This window comes from Pelodiscus sinensis, chromosome 4 (assembly GCF_049634645.1).
Source record: "Pelodiscus sinensis isolate JC-2024 chromosome 4, ASM4963464v1, whole genome shotgun sequence".
In the NCBI taxonomy this organism is placed as follows: domain Eukaryota; kingdom Metazoa; phylum Chordata; order Testudines; family Trionychidae; genus Pelodiscus; species Pelodiscus sinensis.
In genome coordinates this window covers 83,073,710-83,081,715 of record NC_134714.1, presented here as the reverse complement: position 1 = coordinate 83,081,715, position 8,006 = coordinate 83,073,710, and the positions used below count along the sequence as shown (strand labels likewise).

General features: G+C 46.3%; 1 long non-coding RNA gene across 1 annotated transcript in view; it reads right to left on the bottom strand.

Annotated features, from left to right (window-relative positions):
- Positions 1-1,600: 1,600 nt before the first annotated feature.
- Positions 1,601-8,006, bottom strand: part of LOC142829000 (uncharacterized) — a 30,820-nt gene continuing 24,414 nt past the window's right edge. The window contains exons 2-3 of the long non-coding RNA XR_012903212.1: positions 3,711-3,827; positions 1,601-2,589 (exon numbers count right to left, since the gene is read on the bottom strand). This is a non-coding gene — a long non-coding RNA (uncharacterized LOC142829000). The remainder of the gene's footprint in view (positions 2,590-3,710; positions 3,828-8,006) is intronic.

Below are 8,006 nucleotides of genomic sequence, written 5' to 3'. Positions count from 1 at the left end.
CCTGGGTCCCTGCCAACTCTTTCAATAGCTCCCTGCTGGCTCTTGCTGGAGCTGCGCTGGGGTTCACCGTCTTACTTTCACTTCTGGAGATGGGTGAGGAACTTCAGAGATCTAAACAAGCTCTGAACGGGCAACATAATGGCAAGTGAAATTCAGTGTCCATCAATGCAGATTAAAGGGGCAAAGGTTATGATACTGATACAATATTATATTGCCTTTATAGAAATCAGTGGTGCTGCTTTACCTGGAACAGAACACTCAGTACAAGTCATCCCAAGTGTAAAAGGGAAGTTACACACTTAGGCCCCATCTATGCTACACAGAAGATCAACGCTGCTGTGGTTGGTTTTCTGGGGCTCGATTTAGCGGGTCGAGCTGAGAGGGTATCCCTGTCGGCACTGGGACTCCTGTTCCTGAGGAGTAAGAGAAGCCAAAGGGAGCATTTGCTCCCATCAACCTCCTGCTGTGTGGTCTAGGGATGTTAAATTGCGTATAATCTGCTAATCGAGTAGTCGAAGGAATTTCCATTTCCACGGTAGCTAACCCGGCCGTGGCGTTTTCTTTTAAATGTATTAAGAGCCACCAGCTCTTAATATATTTAAAAACCAGAGGAGCAGCATCTGGGACCAGGTGCAGCTGGGAATTCACTGAATCCTGGCTTGCGCCCAGTCCCCCACTAACCTCTTCCTCCCCCTCCCCATGCAGAGATGATGCTGGGGGGGGGGGGGGCGGGAGGGGGAGAACTGGCTTTTAAGCCGGCTCTCCCCAGCACCAGCTCCTGCTCCCCTCCACCTTGCTGTGGGGTGGCAGCAGGGTGCAGGGGAAGCGACTAGTTGAGTCACTACTCAACTACCTGATAAACATATACTTATCGGGTAATCAGCTAGACGCTACATCCCTAGTGTGAAGAGAGGGTTCTCCTCAGAGTTCTACTTCGCAGGCCCCCTGACCCTTTTGCCTAGAAGTCTTATCTCTGTTGAGCCCCTGCTCATGGGGCCCTCCCTCCAGAATTAATCCTCCTTTCCCAGGCTTAGGCTATCCTGTCTGAGCTGGTTTTCTCCTTGTACATGGCCTCTGTGGAAGCTTTCTATGCAGCACGGCTCCCGAGTTCTGGTCTGGTCTTTCTAAGAGTTCTCATCTGTCCCCTCTCCAGGCCAGCTCTCCTCATCAGCCTCTCCCAACCCTGTCTCTCGTAGAATCATATAGCAAACAACTCTGATCAGCTTCCTGCTCTGCCTTCCTGGATTTTTATAGGGGCCCATGTGCCTTTCCTCAGACCTCCTTGGGAGGTCCCTAATGAGTCATAGGTGACAGACCCATTCCCTCTCAATAAGGCCAACCTGTGACAGACATGTGTATGGATAACAAGATGATCCACAGTTACAATTGGTGACAACAGATTTTAGAAGAGACATTAAACCTAGTTCTTCAGGGCTCCAGCTGTTCTACAACAACATACAGCTCCTATGGTGGAGCTTTATACCAGCCTTTGAAGCATCTGGTACCAGGCACTGTCAGAGACAGGATACTTGATGAGATGGATCCCAGTTCTGTTCCAGTCTGTGAATTCTCTGGTATCCTTCGAGTTAGGTGCTGGGAATTGGTTGGATCCATTTTGCTTCATTAAATCAAGTGCTAAAATGTTACAGGGGCAAAGGATCTCAGAATATCCTGCCTTCTGTGGAGGAGAGACTGGAACTGAGAGGCAACCTCAAGGGAGGTCTCATAGGCAACACAAGGGTGAGACATTGGGTAGTTTAACCAAGAGGGCAAAAAGTGACCCATGTTTGGAGAGCAGATTTTGCAGAAATACAATAGGTAGGTAGAAAATACGTGTTTACAAGGTTCTCTTGCAACACAGAGAGAAAATCTTTGGTTTTCTGTGTAACCACCTGAGCACCGTGGCCCCCTGTGGAGCTACATGTGTGCTGCTCCTGAGTGTAGATTTGATCAGGTACGTGCATACAAGACAAATGAAGTTATTAAAAACAGAATGTTTGTCAAAGCGCGAGAGACTTGCTGAGCCCATGGAGAATTTCATACTGTGAGAATATTCTCCTCCTCTTATCACACAAAGAAATCGCACCAGGAGATTGGATGTGGCTTCACAGAGTACATCTGCCCTGCAATTAAAAACCTGCTGCTGGTCCCTGCCAGTTGACTCAGGCTCATGGGCTGTTTAACTGCAGTGTAGATGTCTGTGCTTGGGCAGCATAGACATACTCACAGAAACTGAAGGGGTGAGAGCTACAGCGGGTGGGACCAAATCCTGACTGTATGGAGGTGAAATCCAAGATTCAAGGTCATGTAAGACATGACTTGCAGCCCCCCCTACTATTTCATTCTGCAGTCTCTCTTAGGAAGTGGCTGCTGAGCGTACCACATTGAATGGTGATTTGTGATAGTTACAACAGGAGGCTATTGTAAAATGAGAGAGGCCTAAAAATCACTTGAATTTGTGATGAAATTCAGGTTTGAAGGCAGGTCTGCAGCGGTGAAAGGTGAGCACATTAACACTCTACCCCTTTCCCTCTCGCCATCCTCTTGGGAAAGGGTGCTTAAAAGGCATCTGGCATTTCTCTCTGGCTCCTGTCCAATACAAAATTATTTCTCATTATAGCAAGCAGATTCCACTTTCCTCTGAGACAGAAACCTGGTGACTCGGGTCTTGACCTAATCCCATGGTTCATCTTGCTAAACACAAGATAAGACTCAGGTTATTACATTGGGAATATTACATCCTAGCTTGGTTGCCAACCTCCTCCTAAGAACTAATATCTTCCCATTATCCGTCTCCTTTTTAATGTATAAATTTAACAGAGAAACAAAGAGCTGCGTGGAAGGTGAGAGGCAGCTGGGCTGTGAGAGACGGGGCTTTAAGAGCTGCCTACAAAGCAGCTTCCAAAAATATACACCCAGGCCAGATGCGTATCTTGTGAGCAGAGGGACGGGAGGGCAAGGAGAGGCCAGGATCGGAATTCTGAAGCGACACACGATCAATAAACCAGGCCATTTATCATCTGGGAACTAGAGTAGCCAACTTAGTGCCTACCACAAACCAGACTCCTCCCTCTTCATCAGTCCCAACCCTACTCCCCTCCCCTGCCTCCCTGCCCTAGCCGGGGTGTGCTGGTGACACCCTTTCTTCTAGGGCTAGTTTAAGTCTCTCTCCTGAGTGCTGGCCACTTCCTGGCATATAAATCCAGTGTCCTTCCACCTTTGTGCTGATAATGAACCCTTTACCTCTATTTTTAATCAAAGGAAGGAAGACCCTGTTAACACTCTGCCTATATGACAGCCTGGAAATCCATCTCTATTTATTTTTAAGAGTGGAGAGACACTCCCTCCCCTCCAACTTCTGTACTTCAGATCCATCATCATTAGTAACTATAAACATCAGAGCCGGAGCCATTTGGCTGCTGTTTGTAGATAAATACTTCCTTCCCATATCTAATTTATGAGTGGTGGCAGAGCCTCTTTGGGGTGCATAGGGTTAATTAAGAGCTGAATTTGATGGAAATGCTTCTCCCTGAGGAGACTCAATTAAACACTTCTTGCATAAAAATAAGTGTCAAAATTTCTCCTTTAACAATGTTGTGGTAAGTGGTGTCTGGGTTGCCATGTGTATTCTTATTGCTAACATGGCACAGGAGTGTGCTCCTTCACACACACACACACACACACACACACACACACACACGTGTACTCACCAAAGTGCTGGTGAGTCCACACCTATCAGCATGACCAAGATAGCTTGTCTAACTGGTCCCAGGTTGGCTGGCTGGCTGAGTCAAATTCCCATTAGATAGAGAAATAAGAGGAACGAGCTAGGGGAGAAAAATTAAAATAGATCAGGTTGGAGGTAGTAGTAGTGACTGAGTTCACATCTCAGGAGCTGACCAAGACATAACCAGAGGAGAACTTTATCTCCCCTCATTTGGTTTGAGCAACCTTCAAGATTAAAAAGGCCCACTGGGATGCTCTCTGAGTGTATGTCTACACTGAAACATTATTTTGAAAAAAACTAGCACTACTCTGAAATAATTTAGTCCATGTCTACATAGCAGGCAGTTGTTTAGAAATAATATTAAAATACTGTCTCAAAAATATATATATTGGCATTTGGAAAGGTACAGAAAAGGGCAACAAAAATGATTAGGGGTTTGGAACGGGTCCCATATGACGAGAGATTAAAAAGACTGGGACTTTTCAGCTTAGAAAAGAGGAGAGTAAGTCGGGGGGATATGAGAGAGGTCTATAAAATCATGACTGGAATGGAAAAGTGAATAAGGAAATGTTATTCACTTATTCCCACAATAAAAGAACTAGGAGCCACCAAATGATATTAATAGGCAGCATGTTTAAAACAAACAAAAGGAAGTTCTTCACTCAGCACACACTCCACCTGTGGAACTCCTTGCCAGAAGACGTGGTGAAGGCTAGGACTTTAACAGGGTTCAAAAAAAGAGCTAGATAGATTCATGGAGGTTAGGTTCATCAGTGGCTATTAGCCAGGATGGGTAGGAATGGTGTCCCGAGCCTCTGTTCCTCTGGAGGTGGGTGACAGGGGAGGGATCACATGAGGATTATCTGTTGCATTCCCACCCTCTGGGCCATCTGGTATTGGCCACTGTTGGCAGACAGGATACTAGGCTGGATGGACCGACGGTCTGACCCAGTCTGGCCGTTCTTATGTTCAGAGTCAGACTCATTCTTCCTTTAACCACGGGCAAGGAACGGAAGGGCTACTGCAGCAATGGCCTGCCCTCTAATCTGAGGGCTCTTCGTCAGGGCAGCGAGGACCTGTCCTTGCAACAGAATCAGCCTGCAAAACGCACTTCAAATAGGGCTACCTCCTAAAGCAGTTCGGATCACAGCCTGCCAACTGGCCAGTGAGCATGGAATCCACTTGTCACCCACGCTTCTGCCAACTCACTTCTCCTCATGGGCCTTTCAGTATCCCCCCTGAATTGGCTGACCACCATCCTTTGCAAGACACCTTAATGGGAGAAGAAACCTCTGTTTATACCCTGTGTGACGGAGACCACATTTGGGGGAACCTTAGGCTCAGGGACTCCACATGCTTCTTCAGCACCTCTCTCTAGAAGCCAAGGATCCCTGTCTCTTCGGGGCCAGGAGCGTGAAGTTACCCAGACAAAAGCAATATTTTCAAAAGCAAAATGTTATTGAGAGAGTGGTAGCAGTTCAGAAGAAACACTGTGCATAACTTATCTCATCTGAGTACTTTGCAAAACTCCCCTTAACCTAGTTAAAAGAGAAGAGAAATCCTCCCATCTCTAAAAATTAAAGCCCCTCTCTGCCCACTGCACTCCTAGTGAGCCTGACAGCCACTCCCAGAGTACGTCTAGAGTGGCATGATTTTCCGCAAATGCTTTTAACGGAAAAGTTTTCCGTTAAAAGTATTTACAGAAAAGAGCGTCTAGATTGGCACGGACGCTTTTCTGCAAAAAAGCCCCGATCGCCATTTTCGCGATCAGGGCACTTTTATGCAAACCAAATCTGAGCTGTCTACACTGGCCCTTTTGCGCAAAAGCTTTTGCGCAAAAGGACTTTTGCCCGAATGGGAGCAGCATAGTATTTCCACAAGAAGCACGGATTTCTTACATGAGATCGTCAGTGTTCTTGTAGAAATTCGAGTGGCCAGTCTAGACACAGCCCCAGAGAAGTCTAGTCCCTCCTTTCCACTCACATCTGGCATTTGATAAGCAGTCTGAGTTTATAGGTTGCATCAGTCTTTCCACAAGGAATGTTTAATCAGAAGTTCCTAGAGCACATACCACAGACTCCGCTCCCATACAAGCACTATTGTACCACCCTGACAGTAGATGCTATATGATGCCCTCATACTGGACATCCCCACTTTCTGTTAGCTGGTTGCATGGTAGTACCAAGTTATAAGTTTCCCCTTGGTCCAGAAAGATCAATTATTGCCACACTGTAGGCCACTGTCACACCAAGGAGGGCCAAAAAGGGTAAGCATGTTTGGTCACACATGTAATAGTCATTAGCCAACCCTGTGTAGTGCTGTGCTTATTTGTGCAGGGCTGGATGGGAGAGGAAGGAGGGAGAGGAAGAGGGACCACTATGTTTGTGCTATAATCATATCTGGAAACACAGAAAACTATAGAAACATGTTTTCGGAATGGAGAGAGGTAGCTAGTGGTATTCCCCAAGAGTCCGTACTGGGACCTATCCTATTTAACCTATTTATAAATGATCTGGAGAAAGGAGTAAACAGTGAGGTGGCTCAAGATAGTTAAGACCAAAGCAGACTATGAAGAGCTTCAAAAACTAGGTGATTGCACAGCAAAATGGCAAATTAATTTTACATGTTGATACAGGTATACGCAAAATAATGCACATTGGAAAAAAATAATCCCAACTATACATATAATATTATGGGGACTAAATTAGCTATAATATTCGAGAGAGATCTTGGAGTCATTGTGGAGTTCTCTGAAAACATCCACTCAGTGTGCAGTGGTAGTCAAAAAAGCAAACAATGTTAGGAATCATTACAAAAAGGGATAGAGAAAGGCAGAGAATGTCTTATTGCCTCTGTATAAAACCATGGTACACCCACATCTTGAATACTGAGTACAGATGTGGTCGCCTCATCTCAAAAAAGATATATTGGCATTGGAAAAGGTTCAGTAAAGGGCAACAAACATGACTGGGGGTTTGGAATGGATCCCATATGAAGAGAGATTAAAAAGACTGGGACTTTTCATCTTAGAAAACATGAGACTATGGGGGAGGATATGACAGAGCATTTGCTTATCAGAAAGTTGACTAGTCCTTAACATCCTTAGATGATACCTGTTCTGTTCACTCCCTCTGGGGCATCTGGCATTGGCCACTGTTGGAAGACAAGATACTGGGCTAGATGGACCTTTAGTCTGACCCCATATGGCCCTTCTTATGTTCTTAAGTTCCCCAGATAATTTGGTGCTGTCTCTTGGCCTAGGTCAGACTCCAACCTGGGCACTTGCTAGCTGGTATTATATTGCTAGGCTACAACCAGGAGGATATAACTCTCCCAGTCTTGCTGGGAAGAGCTGCTTGGGACTCTGTGTCTGGCAGATTTCCCCTCCTCCCCCCAAATACATTTCATATGTAATTAGAAACTGGGAAAACATTGTCCTGTGTGGGAGTGAGTCATCGCTTGGACGGCCGAGTCTCTGCCTACAGGAAACAGACCCCCAAAAGTACTTTGAGCCCCCCCCCTACATGGTACCCAACCAAACCGTAGATCTACAGGGACCATGCTGTGGAAGTGTTTAACAGTAACATTCAGTATCAGAATAAAAGTGTCACCTGAACAATCAGCTACTTCACTGTGAGCCCTCCACGGGAGGGCGACTCTGGGTGGACTCCGCCAGACCCTCAGGAGCATTAAGCCTGGTTTACATTGCATGTTTTACCAGTATAACTTGCCTTTTTGCAGCACAGACTTGTGTATGGCCAGGCTCCCACTGAGTTCTCCCAAAAAACGATGAACTTCTAATGGAGAAGTGGCGTGAGATACCCCAGCAGGGTGAGAGCTGCTCCTAGCCTGGCTCTGTGGGACTATGCCACTGAGGGTGCTTCATTACCCTACTGTACAAACAGACCTCCAACAACAATCCCACAATGCTATTGTTCCTGCAGTTGTGACTTCTCTGGTTGAATTTTGGCCTCTACTGCCCGGAGGTCACAAGTAACCAAAAGCTCACTCTCACTTCTAAAGCCTCCAGAGTGTTTTGGAAAGGCCTGTCCCCTGGCTAGCCCACCTTTCCAAGCATACCAGTATGGCTTCAGGGAAAGCTGCAGCTAAAGAAACTTCAGACGAAGTACATGCTGCCGGCTGGCTCAGGAAGGATGGCCTGGATTTGCTTAGCTGTGGAATTCCTGCAGCAATAAAAATCTCTCTGGGAACATGGCAGAAGAGATGTGGAACCCAGGTATGATAGGGATGAGTGCCAATACTGGGCAAAGGGGAAGGG